At 33.2% G+C, this 19,031-nt stretch overlaps 1 long non-coding RNA gene, 1 other non-coding gene and 1 pseudogene across 7 annotated transcripts; 1 reads left to right on the top strand and 2 right to left on the bottom strand.

Annotated features, from left to right (window-relative positions):
- Positions 1-2,633: 2,633 nt before the first annotated feature.
- Positions 2,634-2,740, bottom strand: LOC147937259 (small nucleolar RNA R71). Its single transcript, XR_015569805.1, has one exon. It is a non-coding gene; the product is annotated as a small nucleolar RNA R71 (small nucleolar RNA).
- Positions 2,741-12,810: 10,070 nt separating this feature from the next.
- LOC104719547 (putative carboxylesterase 7 pseudogene) lies at positions 12,811-13,922 on the top strand (annotated as a pseudogene). Its single transcript, XR_015569000.1, has one exon. The product of XR_015569000.1 is annotated as a putative carboxylesterase 7 pseudogene (transcript).
- A 594-nt stretch (positions 13,923-14,516) lies between these two features.
- LOC104719546 (uncharacterized) lies at positions 14,517-16,380 on the bottom strand. Of its 5 annotated transcripts, none has more exons than XR_015569004.1 (6): positions 16,142-16,380; positions 15,713-15,782; positions 15,398-15,572; positions 15,262-15,307; positions 15,024-15,141; positions 14,517-14,723 (listed from the first exon to the last, which is right to left on the bottom strand). It is a non-coding gene; the product is annotated as an uncharacterized LOC104719546 (long non-coding RNA). The 5 variants fall into 5 exon arrangements; XR_015569002.1 differs by having other exon boundaries at positions 15,398-15,513; XR_015569001.1 differs by having other exon boundaries at positions 15,398-15,473.
- Between the last annotated feature and the right edge of the window lie 2,651 nt (positions 16,381-19,031).

The raw sequence follows: 19,031 nt of genomic DNA, 5'->3' as shown, positions 1-19,031 counted from the left end.
GTTATTACTTTAAATGTCATGTTTTTAATGTAAGAAATTTAAATGGAATTTATTTGTAAATCTATTTGTTGACAGAATATTTTTATATATTTTTTCAAGAAAACAAACAAATAAATGCTCTAGAAATCATATGAAGTTTCAGTATAAAGCGTTCACCTCATGTATTGTTCTTAAAAAATGAGAGTCATATATCTGTTTGATTTAATTATAGTTTTAAACAATATGATTTATGATATATCATGGTTTTTAAGTGTTTTTAGCCATGATATAAGTTTTATTTATAGTCTTTTTAGTATTTTTAGAGTCTTTATAGGATTTAGCATGGATGAGAGCATAATGGAGCTAAATAGGAGGATTTGGAGCATAATCAAGCATTGAGGCTGAGCTACGAAGTTGGAAGACCAGTTCAAGACTAAGCATCGGTCGATGCTAGTGATGGTGTCGATCGATACATCATCCAACAGAAGAATCAGAAGTTTTCCCACAAGTTTTGAAGATTTACAAATCTGCCCCAAAATTTTCCATATTTGCATCATTAGTCCCTGGATGTGTTTTAGGAATATAAATAGGATTTGTATGGTCATTGCTAAGACCTAAGCTTTATTTTTCCCTGCAACTTTTGAGAGAAAACCCCGAGAGATTTTTAGAGAGCTTTTGGAGAGAAGATTGAGAACTCCTTTTCTTCTTTTTTTAATCTCTTAATGCTATCTATTTTATTCATGATTTGTGTTCTTACAATTATGTCTGAGTAGATCTGCTTGTTAGGTTTAGGGTTTCTCATTAGAGATTTCATGGATTATTAGATCTGTTTATTTTGGATTCATTATATTTCTTGTTCTTCACCATAGGTTGTTCTTAGTGCTAGATCTTTGGATGTGTTTTAGGAATATAAATAGGATTTGTATGGTCATTGCTAAGACCTAAGCTTTATTTTTCCCTGCAACTTTTGAGAGAAAACCCCGAGAGATTTTTAGAGAGCTTTTGGAGAGAAGATTGAGAACTCCTTTTCTTCTTTTTTTAATCTCTTAATTCTATCTATTTTATTCATGATTTGTGTTCTTACAATTATGTCTGAGTAGATCTGCTTGTTAGGTTTAGGGTTTCTCATTAGAGATTTCATGGATTATTAGATCTGTTTATTTTGGATTCATTATATTTCTTGTTCTTCACCATAGGTTGTTCTTAGTGCTAGATCTTTGATTAGTCATCTCGATTTAGATCTTAGGATTATTGACTGATATGAGAATATAATTGATTTTCCTGACAAAAACCTTTGGTGAGCCAAATTACTTTTTACAAAGAGATTTGAATTAGTAATTTTGTGAACTTATCTAAACTTGATTTTATTGCTGATTTTTAACCTAGAATTTTACAAAGAGATTTAGATTTTCTGGTTTTAAATTTAGATAATATTTGCAGTGAGAACTGATTTATTTTACAATTGTGTTTAGAGTTCAAGAATGGTGCTTAATTGTTGAATCTTGCTTGTTTAATTAATTGGTCTAATTTTCCATGATTTCCTGAGAATTTCCCTAAGCCTAGCGTTTCATCCATCTGAATTTACATCTCTTTATTTTCTGTTTAATCTTGCAATTTAATTACAATATTTCTGTTTAGCATAATTAAAAGATTATTAAATCTATTGTGTGAATCTGGAGTCTTTGTGGATTCGATCCCTAAGTACTACAATTGATCTCTTAATTTGAGAGAGTAGCTCAAGGTTAAATTTGAGCATATCAAATTTTGGCACCGTTGTCGGGGACTCTTTTGATTCACCATTAGATTAAAGTCTTTGATTTTGTCTAAATTTTTATTTTTCTATTTTACTCACACGCTTTTGTTTCTTTTCTTTTGTGTGTTTCAGGTACATGCCTGAGCCTAGCACTAGGAAAAATCCTACTGGTCCTGTTGTGAAGCTTACAAACCAAGAGTTAGGACAACTAGAGCGTAAAAACACAAAAGCAGACAAGTCAGTGAAGATGGTCAAAACACTCATATTGAGACCTGATGAGGCTGGAGTTTTGAGGGATCAAGAGGGTCATGTGTACAACGAGCAAGACCAGAAACTTGATGCTGAAGGACGAGTTATTCAGGAAGAACTCGTCGCGGTTGAGGATGATGCATGTGGCGTCGAGCGACGCAACAATGACATCGATCGACGCAACCAGGAAGGCATCGACCGACGCAATGTTGGCGTCGATCGATGCAATACCAGAGCCGATGCAGAGAATGTTCAGAGGCGATAGGATAACAATGGAGAGCTTGTCAAGACTCTTGTGGACTTCAACAGACCAGACTTGTTCTATGAGAACCGCTCCACAATTGTCCATCTTCCATTCCCAAGGAATGATTTTGAGTTGAAGCCTGCCAACTTTGCTCTTGTTGGACAAAGGCCATTCCAGAACCTGCCACATGAGAAGCCTCTAGACCACATTGAGCATTTTGAGGATATAGTCACAAGCATCAAGGCCAATGGAGTCACAGAGGATTATCTCTACGGCAAACTCTTCCCCTACTCTCTTGTTGGGGAAGCTTCTCATTGGCTAAGGCAACTCAAGCCAGGATCTCTGAAGACCTGGAATGGCATTAAGGTGGCATTCTTGAACTATTTCTATGATGATGCGATGTCAGATGAACTGAGGATTAAGCTCTCCACCTTTAGACAAGGACTTGCTGAATCTTACAAAGCTGCTTGGGTAAGGTTCAAAGCATACCAGAGGGATTGTCCGCATCATGGGTTCTCAAAGGTGCAGTTGATCAGTATCTTCTTCAGTGGTATTGATTGGAGGTATCAGATGGCTTTAGATGCTGCTAGTGATGGGAACTTCAAGACAAGGTACCCAGATGAAGCTGAACGTTTAATAGAAAGGATAGCATCAAGCAACAATACCAAGAATGCAGACTTAGAGCGGAAAAGAGCACATGAAGGCCATGATTCAAATCAGTTTGCTGCAGTGAATGTTAAGTTGGATACAGTCCACAATCTTCTTGTGGGAAATAAGTCTGTCCATTTTGCTGAAGATGTTGAGACTTTTGTGCCAAAGCCAGAGATTACAGAAGAAGATGTCAACTATGTGTATGGAGCAAGGTATCAAAGTCAGAGATTTTGTCAGAAGAATTCCTTCACAGGAAATCCAAACAGCAACTTCACTAGGAATTATGGCTCTTCTTCTTACCAACCCCTCCCTCCACCCAATTCAGAGAGCTAGATGGAATCAATGATTGGACAGATTTTGGAAGGTCAACAGAAGTTAACAGTAGACTTCAATGGGAAAATTGATTTTGTATACACTGAGATGACTGGGAAGTTTGATGCATTAAACACTCATGTTAAGAAGCTAGAGAATCAAGTGATTCAGACTGCTGGGTCTGTTAAAAGACAAAAGGAATTTCTTTCTAGAAGAGCAGAGTCTAACCCCAATCATGCTTGTAATGCAGTTTTGGTAAAGGAAGGAGACGACAATGATACTACGGTTGCAGAGCCAGCATCGATCGATACCATTACAATGCATCGATCGATGCAATCACCATCCATCACGACAAACTCACTCCATAACGAGAGTATCGATCGATGCACCAATAGCATCGATCGACACACCCCACGAACAGCTTCAGTTTCTGTTCTAGTTCCACCATCTGATTCAGAAAAGGCTTATAAGCCTAAGGTTCCTTTTCCTAAACTTAGGAGGTATAAGCAGGAGATTGAAGAAGCTAGATGCAAGGCTATGATGGACAAGGTGATAATTGAGATGCCTCTGATTGATGCAGTCAAGTTTTCTCCTGGGATTAAGCGGTATGTGAAGAGGATGGTCACTAATGGTTTGAGTCCTGAGGAAGGAGCTTTGCTAAACAAGGATGTCAGCTCAATTCTGTTGAATCAGCCTCCACAGAGAAGGAAGAAGGAGATGAAGCAAGAAGTGGTTGTCTCTGAGAAAGTGAGTGCAGTGATTCAGAGTAGAATTGCAGAGAAGTTACCAGATCTTGGAAGTTTTGTGTTAGACTGCTCTATCTCCACAGGACGGTTTGCTCACTCACTTTGTGATCTCGGTTCTAGTATCAATTTAATGCCACATTCTGTTGCTGTGAGACTTGGGATGACATATTTCAAGCCAACTAAGATCTCTCTTATCTTAGCTGATCGATCTAGAAGGATTCCTGAAGGTGTTTTTGAGGATATTCCAATCAAGATTGGAGATTGCATGATTCCCACTGATTTTGTGGTGTTGGAATATGACAAAGAGCCTAGTGATCCTCTCATCTTAGGACGCTCTTTCTTGGCTACAGCTGGTGCCATTATTGATGTTAAGAAGGGACACATATCTCTGAATGTGGATGATTTGGTCATGAACTTTGAGATGGACAAGCTGAGAAGGGCTCCCACTATTGATGGTCAGACATTTTCTGTGGAAATTGCTTCTGATGATGATCCAATCATAGAACTTCATGAAGACATTACTGCTGGGTATGTCAAAGAGTTGGAGACTGCTGAGAAGGTGAATAACCAAGCTGTTAAGCTTGAAGATTGGAGTGAAGATCATCTAATCAGTACTAGAGACCATGATGAGGTTCTGATCCATGACAAGTTGCTGATAGATGATGTTTTTGTAATGGAAACACAGATTGCTGAGGAAAGTTGCTGAATCGTTGAAGAAACACGAGTTGCAGGCTCAGCATCGATCGATGCAGCTGTAGCATCGATCGACACACCTCCACGAGAACGTCCAGACTTGTCCAAAACCGAGAATTCTCGAGCTGATTCCTTAGCTGCAAGTCCTACACCGGTTGTCAAGCTGAAATCTCACCATTCCACAGTCCAGAAGCCACCGGTAAAGCAAAGGTATGCATCTCCTTCTCCTAAACTTCCTCCTATCAACAATAAGACTTTCAAAGCTACAAAAACTGTTTTGCAGTTAACCAAGCTACGAGATTATCGTAGAGCGCTTGTTTCTTATGTTGATGATTTTGCAGGACTTAAAAGAAAGTCACCCATACCTAAGTCCCGCCATGGTCCTGTTCCTCATATACTTGGCAGATCTCGTGCATCTACTGCCTACACACCACCTTGGATGAAGAGGCCATTCTCTCGGAAGCATTCATTGCCATGTTCCGATCCACCGGATGCCTGAGATCCGACATAGTCAAGCTAATGACTGAAAACAAGCGCTTAGTAGGAGGCAACCCACTAGTAGTTTTTTTTCTTTTTCCTTTTTCTTTTGATTTATTTTTATTTTTATTTATTTTTATTTTATTTTATTCGCCATTCTCTTACTTGATAACACTGTGGACAGTGATGTTTAAGTCTGTGGGAGGCGCCCAAAAAAAAAAGTGTTTTCTTGAGTCAAAAAAAAAAAAAAATGTTGGGAACTATGATTTTTCTTTTTTGTGTACTGCCTTGGTTGATTAATGCTGCAGACTGAATCCACTAATCCGACTAATGGAAAATCCTAAGGCTGGCCAGTAGACCAAAGACATCTAAATTTCCAACTGAATCCATAAAAGCCTGAGGTAACTTCTGCTCTTTTCTTTTTACCTCATCAAGGAGATTGATGTTCATTGAGCTTGACTCCTTGGTCATACCTGACAAGTAAGATTTTCAAAAGAAAATGGTACTCTTCTCCTTTATTTAGTTTGAAGAGATTATTCCTGAGAGCTTTGTTTAAAAAAAAAAAAAAGAGAATAAAAGATGAAATGATTTTGATCAGTTTAGAGAGGTCGGTAAATTACCTATGACCTCATTATTCTACTCTTGAGTCAAATGATCACACAAAGTCTGGAAGCGAGGGGTAGGTAAATTACCGATGACCCCATTATTCGCCTACAACTTTGAGAAAAACAATAGTAAAAAAAAACAGCAAAGCAAAGCTCAAAGGAGGGTAAGGATAGAATAAGTATGGGGGAGAGAAAGAGTACCACATGTACAAGTTATATCTTGCTTGTTATGGTATAGTACGGGAATGAGTCTAGAAGGTTCTTGACATTGATCAAATTGATGAGACCCATATATGAAGGCTTAATGGAAGAAGTAGTGGAATTTGGTTTGAATTTGGGATGCTATGAAAGTCAACGGAGAAGTACATGGTGGTTCGATTTGGATTTATCTGCTAAGCATATGGATTATGGTTTGGATGATCATGACATTAGTTTAAAAAGAAAAGGAGTTTCTGCGTTTTCAAACCTCTTTCACAGGTCTAAGTCTATGTTTTGCTTGAGGGCAAGCAAATGCTAAGTCTGGGGAGTTGATATATCATGGTTTTTAGGTGTTTTTAGCCATGAGATAAGTCTTATTTATAGAGTCTTTTTCGTATTTTTAGAGTCTTTTGAGTCTTTATAGGATTTAGCATTGATGAGAGCATAATGGAGTTAAATAGGAGGATTTGGAGCATAATCAAGCATTGAGGCTGAGCTACGAAGTTGGGAGACCAGTTCAAGACTAAGCATTGGTCGATGCTAGTGATGGTATCGATGGATCAGAAGAATCGGAAGTTTTCCCACAAGTTTTGAAGATTTACAAATCTGCCCTAAAGTTTTCCATATTTGCATCATTAGTCCTTGGACGTGTTTTAGGAATATAAATAGGATTTTTATGGTCATTGCTAAGATCTAAGCTTTATTTTTCCTGCAACTATTGAGAGAAAACCATGAGAGATTTTGAGAGAGCTTTTGGATAGAAGATTGAGAACTCATTTTCTTCTTCTTTTAATCTCTTATTGCTATCTATTTTATTCATGATTTGTGTTCTTACAATTATGTCTGAGTAGATCTGCTTGTTAGGTTTAGGGTTTCTCATTAGGGATTTCATGGATTATTAGATATGTTTATTTTGGATTCATTATATTTCTTGTTCTTCACCATAGGTTGTTCTTAATGCTAGATCTTTGATTAGCCATCTGGATTTAGATCGTAGGATTATTGATTGATATGAGAATATAATTGATTTTCCTGACAAAAACCTTTGGTGAGCAAAATTACTTTTTACAAAGAGATTTGAATTAGTAATTTTGTGAACTTATCTAAACTTGATTTTATTGCTGATTTTTAACCTAGAATTTTACAAAAAGATTTGGATTTTCTGGTTTTAAATTTAGATAATATTTGCAGTGAGAACTGATTTATTTTACAATTGTGTTTAGAGTTCAAGAACAATGCTTAATTGTTGAATCCTGCTTGTTTAATTAATTGGTCTAATTTTCTATGATTTTCTGAGAATTTCCCTAAGCCTAGCGTTTCATCCATCTGAATTTACATCTCTTTATTTTCTGTTTAATCTTGCAATTTAATTACAATATTTCTGTTTAGCAAAATTAAAAGATTATTAAATATATTGTGTGAATCTGGAGTATTTGTGTATTTGATCCCTATGTACTACAATTGATCTCTTAATTTGAGAGAGTAGCTCAAGGTTAAATTTGAGCATATCAATTTATATTACAACTTATCTATATTAGTATTTTTTGCAGCAGTTTTTGCTTAAAAGTCGGTTTTGGGAAGTTTTGACATTTAATGTCATTTAATATCCAAACAAGTTTTTGCTTATATTCATATCCAAACAAGTTTAGTTAATCCTCTCCACTATCCTTATAACCAAGCAGAATTATAATATTTTAAATATCCATATATATAATATTCTATAATTAATATAGATATTTAGAAGATTATATCCATATTAAAAAAAATTATTCTCCTATCATTTTTTTTTAATTTTAAAAATTAAATCTAGTGAATCATAATATAACACATAAAGTTGATAAAAATGTATATTTTTCCTGCACATATTGTGATTTGAATTCTTTTAAACGAACATATATTACTCAATTTATATAAAAAGTGTGTGTGTTCAACACACATATATCATAAATTTACCGTACATAGTAAATTATAGAATTTAAAGAAATTTATAATTTATAATTGATATATCTAAACTTGATAAAAAGTTTAAAATTATGAATATTTAAACATATTAAATTTTCAAAAAACCGAAACGAGTTATATTACATGACGGGTTATATGATATTACATGATTGAATTGATAATACTAAAAAAAGATATCATTAATATGATACTTTAATACAGGTTAAATCCTTATTTTACTATTTTAACAACACCATTATAAAATATGTCGAATCAAACATATTTAATTAAGATTGTATTAAAAAAAATTGTTGTGCGGTACACCACAAATTATATACTAAATCACTAAAATTAACAAACGAGTACATTAGCAAAATTAGTACTAAAATAGTATACTAAAAAAATAAAAAACAAAAACTTATCCCGCGGTATACCACGGATCATAATCTAGTATTACTAATAAAAAAATTCTAAATAAAACCCCGCGGAGCGCGGGTGTCAACCTAGTTTTAATTAACAAACCATTTAACCTATGGTATATTTACTACATACAGTATAATTGTTTTTTAAAATTTTTAATTATTAACCAACTAACGGCTGCGTTTTTTGTTGTAACATTTTACAAAATGTTTTTTTCTAAAAGTTTCATATGTTCATTTTTGAAATGTATTCTTGTTAACTGCTGTGCTTATTCAAAAATTCACATCTTTTGAAATTTATCTATTTGTCCTCTTTGTAAAAAAAAATTAAACTTTTTGTTTTGAGAAAGATTTTTTTCTGTCTGATAATATATCAAAATAATTCATCGTCATTCTTTACTCTCTAAATTATTCATTAAAGCACATTATTTTAAACTTAAAGATGTACCACTAGTTCTTATTGCAGCTTTCAGTTTATTTTATACTAAGATTTAACAAGGACAACTATTTTATCTATAATTTTTCTTTATTTTGTTTTATAAATAGTAGAGAGAGTTTTCTTTGACTTTTAGTATTGATGCTACAATGTTATAAATATTTGATGTTTTTTGTAATGTTTAATAGTATTTGTTATTGAGCTTATGTGAGTTGAATTTGAAAGAATTATACGTTACTAGGTTAGACCCGCGCTACGCTGCATGATACTTTTTGTAACTATGCTTAGATATATTTAATTATTGAAAATATATTTTTTAACTGGAATAATTATAAAAACTACAGTTTATACAATGTTAAGATAGAAAAATGCACTAATAAATAAAAATAGAGTAATCTCAAAGTCAAGCATAGGATGGCTTATAAATGTTTACATATAAATCGGGTAAAATTAATTATATAAATAGTCTAACTAATCCTAATATATGTTTTATTTATTTTCTTTACCTTTTATGGAAGATATATTAGTATAGTTTAATTTTGTGGTGTTTTTTTGTAGTTTTTACAAATTTAATCACATAATTGTTATATAGTGTTTTTTTGTCTTGTTAGAAAAGTTATTATTTGTCAAACTACATAGACATATTTTTACTTTAATCTGGTTTTGTATGTTATTTTAATACTATTATACTTATGTTGAATAGCATATGGATTAAGTTAATTGTCAAAGTAATATTTAAGTTGTAGATAATTAATTAGTTTGTACTGATTTTAAACTATAATATAAAACCTTCCATTGATTTTTACTACCCCGCGAGGATATATATATTTTTTTTTCTTTATAACTATTGTAGTGTTTAGTTTCGTATGTTGTTTGTAATGTAAAATCACTTTTATTTTTTTAAGGATGTTTATGTGTTTATTTTATTTTATTATGTGTTGTTATTTATTTTTATTTTAGTTTTTTTTGTTATGGAATTGTAGAGTATTGTATAATGTTTTCCTTTTCTTGTTCTAGGATGTATTGGAGGTCCATTTTATTAGTTTTGTTGTTTCGTTATTATTTTTAATTAATTTTGGCTGTTGATTTTTTTATTTAATGACATATACCATGTATGTTTTTATTGATTTTTTTTTCTTATTATTATTGGTAGAATTGCTTAATTGGATTGTCTATGTAACATAAAATAGGTACTTGGATTTGGAAGGACTGCTTTCTTTTTTTCCTACATACTTTCACTGTTGTTTATGAAATGTGATTTAAAAATGAAAATAGTTATTTTGAGAAATTTAAACAGCACCTCCTCATAAAGCATAGTTGTTTTATGTTTTATTTATCTAATTAGGAATTTTAAATTCTAAGACCACATTATGTAGCTACAAATTCTTTTATTTCATTCTAAAATAATTTTATCTTTTTAAAAAATATATTGTATTGGTTTTATTGAATTTACCTTTGAATATAAATTTGCAGAAGCACATAAATGAGTACACCTACATTCGACTTAGCTTTATCATCACACCTCATACAACCTACGCACAAATCACTGTTATAAAGTAAAAAATCAGAAAAAAGCTATAAAAAATGAGAACTCAATACAATAAAAGTAGGAGATATGCAAAGATACAGATGTCAACATAATGCAATTGTCAAGCTCCAAAACCTGCAACAGATTCTAGTTGGATGTGGTCAACCCAACTGAAATTGTGGTCTTCGTTTAAAGATTGCAGAACAATACGCTTTTGGGTGTGGTCCACACCGTGTGGAAAACAAAAGAAAATAGTTAAAGGTTGTAGAACGATCACTGACCTCTAACGCAGGACTATTAGCAATCCAAGTCATAGAAGCGGATGTCATAACCTCACAGCTATGAACAATCAACAATGGAAGATGTGCTGAGTTCAAAGAACAAAAGGGAAATCAAGTCAGGAAAAAAGAGAATGAGACAACAGAAATGAAGGGAGCAAAGAAGATATCTAATAGGACCAACATAAAGAGATATATTGGACAGTATGAAGCATTCAAAATATGCAGATTAGCAGAAGCATGGGCTATATGGCGCAAAGTTTCATCACTGAAGCAAGAACAGTTAGAAACGTCTAGTGACTCTAACTGAGGACATGAAATGACCGCTGAACGAATAGTAACATCCAAAAGTTTATGGCATGAGGCTATATCTAGAAGTTGGAGGAGTGGACAGTTAATCATCGCCTGTGACATATTAATTCTTTTTAATTATAAAGACATGAGTTGTGGACACGTGAAAGAAAGAAAAATAATCAATACAATAAAACAATGATAAAGATACATTGGACAAAACAAAGTTAGTCTATAGTCAAGATAAAATTAGAGGCAACTGCAAATTCGCTACAAGGATGTTAGAGCAGAGTTTACAAGCTTGGTTTCAAAATTCTAAAAGATGATAATGTCACACCTCTACACAATTTCATTGAAAAATCAAAATTTTATTTTCACCAGTTTATACCAAGTTCTATTTTTTAGAAGGTTCTTCTTTCAAAGGAAAACATAGCCAAGAAAAAGGAGTTAGATAACTCACGCAAGCCAGAGTACACTTTGCCACGTTTGTGATGCGAATCATGATCAGCTTCCTCCATGTACTATCCTCGGTAGTAGTAGCCGCGACATTGCTACTTTCTCCCTGAACTAACTGATGTAACTGAATTTCATAGGTCAATAAGCATTCCAATTCAGCCTCAGCGGCTTCACCTTCATCCTCCCTCGCCAGCATCTTCGCACATAGCCTCCAACGTGGGACTTTGGATGCCCTCTCGTTTTCACCAAAATTCAAAAATTCTCTCGTTTTCATCATTACCTAGCATTTAGATTAGTTAGCACGGTTTCACACTATAATTTATGCTCATGCAGTTACTCTTGGTTTGCTTTTCTGATGTAGTAATTTATGCTCATGCAGTTACTCTTGGTTTGCTTTTCTGGTGTAGAAGATGTGTTTATCGTGTTTAGTGAGATTAGATGCACTAAAGGAGATATATTTATAGTGTCTTAAGAAGAATATAGGATTTTCTTTTAGTGAGTAGAAAAAATATTTGTGAGCAAGTATACACTATTTTTTTAAAATATATATATATATATATATATATATATATATATATATATAAATGGTTGAGTAAGAAAGAAAAATTAGCTATAAATATGCTCATGTTTTTATTAGTGTGACTGTGTTAGTGAATATTCTCCAGAATTTACAATTGCAATTCAAAGTCGAAATTATCTTACCATATTTGTACAAATTTGACTTTTATATAAAATGAAATGATAACATCCATATTTTTTTAACAAAAAAAAAAAAAACAACATCCATATTTAACTGTTAGAATCAAGTCTTGTAATGCAATCGAAAACAACATCCATATTTAACTGTTAGAATCAAGTCTTGTAATGCAATCGGATGATTATTTTTCTTTTGCAGAAAAATCTTACCAAAAAGTTAACATTTTTTTTTTTCACTAAAACATTTAAATCTTTTAATTTAAAAGGAAAGCACAAATTGAATTGTAAAAAATATTTTAACAATAATCAGTTATTGCGATTTTGGTGTATATCAATTAAGGTTTATTGTTAAAATTTACCAAACTTTTTTATATTGTTAGAATTTCAAAAGATTAATTGTGTAAATAAGTATCATTTAAAGGATAGAATCCATATGTATTTAAAATGTTAATATAAATCGTGGACTGTAAAATTTTTAGTCCAAACCCGGATCCAGTTTTACTCCAAACCAGACAAAAAAAGTTGCAAAAGTTTAATAGAACCGCGAAATGTTAGCTTCGTCGAACCAAACAAAACCAAAAAGTAAAACCGACGTCGTCGTTCCAACCTAATCGAACCACACTAAACCAATTATATATCGAAATTCATTTAGTAAAACTGTAAAAGTCATCATGGTTTAATGTTGAAGTTCAAGTTCAACAAGTATATTACTAACATGAATGAAATTGTACTCATTTAATTATCGATTATATTCTTAGTTTTTAACTTGATGTCCATAACCGGATCAAAATTCGATTTCAAACTGGACAAAAATGAACCGAACAGACCGGAAAAAACCAATCACTTTCATCTTCTTTTGACCATCTTCACTAATCTCTCCATACCTCTAATCATCAACAATGGATTCGGAAATCGCGTTCGACAAATCTCCGTTTTATCGAATCTACAAGAGTGGTCGCATCGAGCGTCTCACAAGTGAAACAACAGTCCCACCGTCACTTACCCCACAGAACGGCGTCGTCTCCAAAGACGTCGTCTACTCGCCGGTGAAAAACCTCTCCGCCCGCGTCTACCTCCCGGAGAAAGTCTCCGATACAAAGCTCCCAATCCTCATCTAATTCCACGGTGGTGGTTTCATCATAGAAACAGCTTTTTCTCCTACTTACCACAGTTTCCTCACCTCCACCGTCGCCGCCGCCAATTGCTTAGCTATCTCAGTCGATTACCGCTGAGCACCAGAGTTTCCGATTCCGATCCCGTACGAAGATTCATGGGATTCTCTCAAATGGGTCTTCGCTCATCATATAACCGGATCCGGGTCGGAAACTTGGATAAACAAACACGGCGATTTCAACAAAGTGTTTCTCGGCCGGAGATAGCGCCGGTGGGAACATAGCTCATCATCTCACGACCCGAGCGAAAAAGGAGAGACTTTTCGATTCTTTGATCTATGGGATGATCTTGATTCATCCGTATTTTTGGGGGAAGACTCCAATAGATGAGTTTGAGGTTAGAGATGATATCAGAAGCCAAATGATTGAAACAAGTTGGGGAATCGCGAGTCCGAATAGTAAAGACGGAGTTGATGATCCGTTGATCAATGTGGTCGGATCAGAAGACTCTGATTTATCAGGGTTAGGCTGTGGAAAGGTCCTGGTTATGGTAGCTGCAGATGATCAGTTAGTGAGACAAGGTTTTTGTTACGCGGCCAAGCTGAAGAAGAGTGGATGGGATGGTGAAGTTGAGGTCATGGAGACTAAAGATGAAAGCCATGTTTTTCATTTGAAGGATCCTAAGAGTGATAATGCTCGACGAGTTGTGATGAAACTTGCTGAGTTTATTAATTAACGTGGTTGGTTTCATGATACTGATCACCTAAATTTGTATGTACTAGGGAAATATTGGACACTAAAGTGTGGAATTTGGGAAGCCTGTTTTTAATTTGAATATGCGACAGACATATTAATACACGTCAAACTATATTCATCTTTACATATATATATGTGACGTAGTGTCATTGATAAAACAAGCTCCAAAGATGAAATAGAGGATATAGATGAATGGACTTGTTAGTTGTGGAAGCTGTAGTTGTAGAGGTGATGTCTGTGAAGGCTAAGGTGGTATTGGTCACATAGGTCGAGACCATCGTAAAAATCTTAGAGCATCTTTATTGGTAGGTTTGTATTTTGGAGGTTCTTAAATTTTTTAGTATTAAAAAGTGTACTTTTATAAAATAAGAACCTTTTGTTTGTTAATTAAAATTGTACTTCTCCACTTATAAGTGAGGTTCTTAGTTTAAAATAAATAAATAAATAATGTTTAAATGTTTAAACAATGAAGATTCTATTAAGCATGGAGCTGTAAACTCTATGAAGACCAGCTAAATATGTAACATACCTTTCCACCATCATCAAATAATCTGAATTTTGCATCCTAGCTTTATCACCAAGAATATTGCAGGAAATGATATGCAGGTTGTTGTCTAATCAAAAAAAATGTGTCTAAATATGGAGTACCACACAATGTAAAACGGATAGAGTGACCTCAAAGGACGAGAGCAACAATTACCACAAATTGTATATTTCACTAATCAAAAATCATTTGGCGTTTGGCGTTTCCAAGAATCTAGGCTACACTTAACAGCATATAAACAAAAATCACTTGGAAAAATCTTCTGTAGGTAAAAGATGATTGAAACCCCATCTTCATTTGGCGTTTCCAGGTCACGCAAGGAGAAGAGGACCTCTTCAGTGTAATATCGAGTCAAAACACTACAATAAGAATAGCAAAGAAAAAAACCCCAACCAGTTCAGTTACAAAACACTTCAATAAAAGCAAATCATTATACATAACAAACTTTACCAAGCCTGTTCAGTTACGATAAACTACAAAGCAGTCATACTTCAATCAAATAAGTATTATATTTGATACAACAGTTCTAAATATTATATTGTCATCATAAGGGACAAACCTGAGGGAACTATCAACTTCACACAATATATATTTAACTAGAAATTTAGGAGAAGAACCAATCAAAGTAGTGAATTAAAACTAAATACAGAAAGTCTTACGAAAATGATAGCATGTTGCAAACTTTAGGTGCCATAGGCATGTCCATGAACAATGAATTTGAGAAGAAAGACACCTGTCTTCTTGCTTCTAACTTAGAGGGGATCCTCATAGAAGACTCTGTAGTAGTCAACAGAAGATGTATTCGTTTGATCTCCACATACATGCATTTAACTTTTGAGAGCAACTCATATGAAGACTGAAGAATTAGAACTTAAATATAACCCAGTGTGGCATAACCTTCTCTTTCAAAGAGCCTATAAGAGATATGAAATAGAGCAGCAACCTGAAACAGAGCAGCAAATCGTGTAAACATGGAGATGTTGCAAGTTTGTTCTCATCAGAGAGAGACAACCAAGTTTGAAACAAATCTCACCCCAACACAACACAACACAACACAACACAACCCATATTGATGAGTTTGAGACAACCAAGTGCATCAACATCCAACCCTTCATCAATTTCAAATGTGATTAACATCCAAATCAGTCTCTGTTCGATCGATTAAAGCAAAATCCAACAAGAACAGTAAAAAAATGTCATCAGGGAAGCTGGAAATAAGAAGGGGATAGCATGTTATCAGTGCAAAAAAAAAATCTTCACTTTCCCGGTACATTAAGCAAAGAATGATCTAATAAAAGATTGAATGTACTAAGAACAATCAAACTGAACCAACGAAGTAGAAACATACCATGGCAACTCAAGACAAGGATGAGCAATTCACTCTTCTTCCGCTACTGATTCCGATCAAAATATGTTACCTAGATGCCAGAAAAGATAATTTATTAGACTTTAAGCGACAATTCACAAACCCCAAAGAGTGAATTTAGAAAAACAGATGATCCTGTTATCCCCCAACTCTGTTACCCTTTTGGATATTCAAAAGAAAAAACAAAATAATAAAAAGCAAAGATTATCAAAATTTAAAGACTCAGATAAGAAAGAAACTGAATGATCTAGATCGATTAAGGTTGAATCAGTGACCACAAGAATAGAAATTCTCAAGTTAGCATTTTTATTATGATCTACCAATATGTAAAAGAAGCTCTCTCACTTCAGCCCTACAAGGAAGGTGTGAAGAAAAAAAACTCTATAAATGGAATCACCAAAATCGAATCACCTTTTTTTTTATTTCGGTCAAGAACAGACGAAGGTCACCAAAAATCGAATCAACCTAACAGATCATTGAGAAAAATCTCAATCAATTTCGCAACCTCCGTCGCGAGAGAGAAGAAAAAAAAAAGTATCCATTTTTGGCCACGTCGACGCTTCTTAGGATTTCTTAGTTAAGAGTTTCTTCTTAGTAATATTGTCATTTCTGATTTATTTTTAATCAGCTTAAACTTAAGAATGGGAGCTAAGAAGCCCCGATAAAGATGATCTTATATAGTGATCTCTAGTGGGCTGGGCTACTCTTTTACTAGGGATTTTTCTCCTATTTTATTTCTCTCTTTTATTTGGTTTTTTTTTTTTTTTCATTTTTATGAGATTTTTTTCCATTCTATTTCTTCCTTTATTAGGATATTACTTTCTATTTGTTTTTTTATCAAATCTTTTTTCTCATTTTATTGATTCCTCTTATTAGTCTCGCATTTTATGTCTTCCCTCTATTAGGAGATTCTCCTCCCCCTCCCCCCATTTTATACAAAAAGTTATATACTTATATTTTTCTCTTAAAAAAACGATACACACTTGTTTTTTTTCATTGTTGTCAAACATCTATATCATCAATGTTTCTACTTTTTGTTGTTGTTAATGTCTGAACCGTTGGATATTTAAGAACATTGACAAAAACAAAAATGATATATGAAGACACTTGGGTTCCTATTTCTAATTTTACCATCTTATGAACTGCCTTTATACGCTAACCGTGTAAAAATGTTTTGCAGCCACTTACTTCTTCCTAGACGCCAGTTCTATCACTCCCAAAGCGGTCACGTGATTCAAATTCCTTAACCAAATTCTTTTGCATATTCTTTGACATGGAGGTTATGATATTTCTCATCAACTCTTAGATATACTTAATTGGCCTCAATTCACGGTAGTCTTATAATTCGTTTTCTCATTCAGATTTGAATATTTGTTAGTTAATTGTGTCCATGTTGTCTCCGTTTTATTGTCACTAACCAAAATATTTTTGTTACAAAGTCAATGATACTTGATGAAGTAATCTCTGACCGAGATAGCGAAAATAAAGCCGATAGTGAGGCTGAGGTTGAGACTAAGGCTCCAGATCTTGTATATTTGTTTATAAAACAATCAACAACAAAGATGATATATGAAGACACTTGCTAGTGACTTTTGAAATTTTGTAAAAACTCCAGATGATTGATGATTCTATGAAAGAGAATGAAACTATTGAGATATTCATTCAATTGTGGAACTATTTTGTGAAAAATAATAGGTAACATTAATTTTTACGTTGAACTTAACATCCATTGTTATGTCTTGATTAATGGTTTTGGATAAGAATTTGTTTGGTCAAATCAAAATTATAAATTATGTTGCAGGGTTCTAGTAGATGCTCATATTCCATGGGCATGTGAAGAATTTTCGAAATTGTACAAGAAAGAGTTGCAAGATGACTCAAAACTTGATATGTAAGTATTATCACTCCAAAATTCTATAAATACACCAACATATATATCTATACATATATATTTTTATTTGACTGAATATCTCCATATTTGTTATTGGTCATGTGACTTGTGCTTTATAGTATATATATATATATATATATATATGTGTGTTGGTGTATTTATAGAATTTTGGAGTTATAATACTTACATGTCGAGTTTTAAGTTATCGTGCAACTCTTTCTTGTATAATTTTAAAAATTCTTCACATGCTCAAGGAATATGAACATCTCCAAGAACCCTGCAACATAGTTTATAATTTCTATTTGACCAAAAAAGTTCTTAGCCATAACCATTAATCAAGACATAACAATAGACGTTAAGTTCAACGTAAAAATTAATGCTACCTATTGTTTTTTACAAAAGAGTTCCACAATTGAATGAATATTTTCATAGTTTCATTCTCTTTCATAGAATCATCTGCAATTTTTACAAAATTTCAAAAATCATTAGCAAGTGTCTTCATATATCATTTTTGTTGTTGATTGTTTTATAAACCATGGAATATACAAGATCTGGAGCCTTAGTCTCAGCCTCAGTCTCACTGTCGACTTTATTTCGATCTCCGTCAGAGATTACTTCATCAAGTATCATTGGCTTTGTAGCAAAAATATTTTGGTTAGTGACAATAAAACGGAAACAACATAGACACAAAAATTTACTAACCAATATTCAAATTTGAATGAGAGAACGAATTATAAGAGTGTCGTGAATTGGGACCAGTTAAGTATATCCAAGAGTTGATGAGAAATATCATAAACTTCATGTCAAAGAATATGCAAAAGAAGTTGGTTAAGGAATTTGAATCACCTGACCGCTTTTGAAGTGATAGAACTGGCGTCTAGGAAGAGGTAAGTGGCTGCAAAAACATTTTTACACTGTTAGTATATAAAGGCAGTTCATAAGATGGTAAAATTACACAGCTTTTCGTGATCAGTTGAAACTCAAGGCTGAGGGTGGACCTAAGGCATGATTCAGAAATAATAACCAAGAAGCTCTCTACTCACATATAAATGTTTAGACATCATCAAAAATGTTAAAAAAGATCCTGTTTTAACAACGTTTTAACAATCGGTGAAATCTGGAAAAATATTTACAATGTAACGTAAAAACCTGGTAGACTTTAGATAATCTTTTAAGGATTTAAATTCACGTTTACAAAGTATTAATGTAATTCAAAAATTTGCAGTAATTTTGTTTGTTGGAAATGAGTTTCACCCAGATATTGCGGGGACTCATAACCTAGTTTTTAATAAAATAAATAAAAATTAAAAATATTGCAACTTATCTTGAGTCAATTAAAGTAACTAATTTTGCGATTTATCTTCAGTTTGGTTTTAAAATAAATTGCAAAACCTGACAAACAAATCTTGC

The sequence above is a fragment of the Camelina sativa genome, chromosome 10, assembly GCF_030686135.1.
Source record: "Camelina sativa cultivar CO46 ecotype springtype chromosome 10, ASM3068613v1".
NCBI lineage: Eukaryota > Viridiplantae > Streptophyta > Magnoliopsida > Brassicales > Brassicaceae > Camelina > Camelina sativa.
Note: the sequence above shows the minus strand (reverse complement) of the source record. Positions and strands in the feature narration are given on the sequence as shown.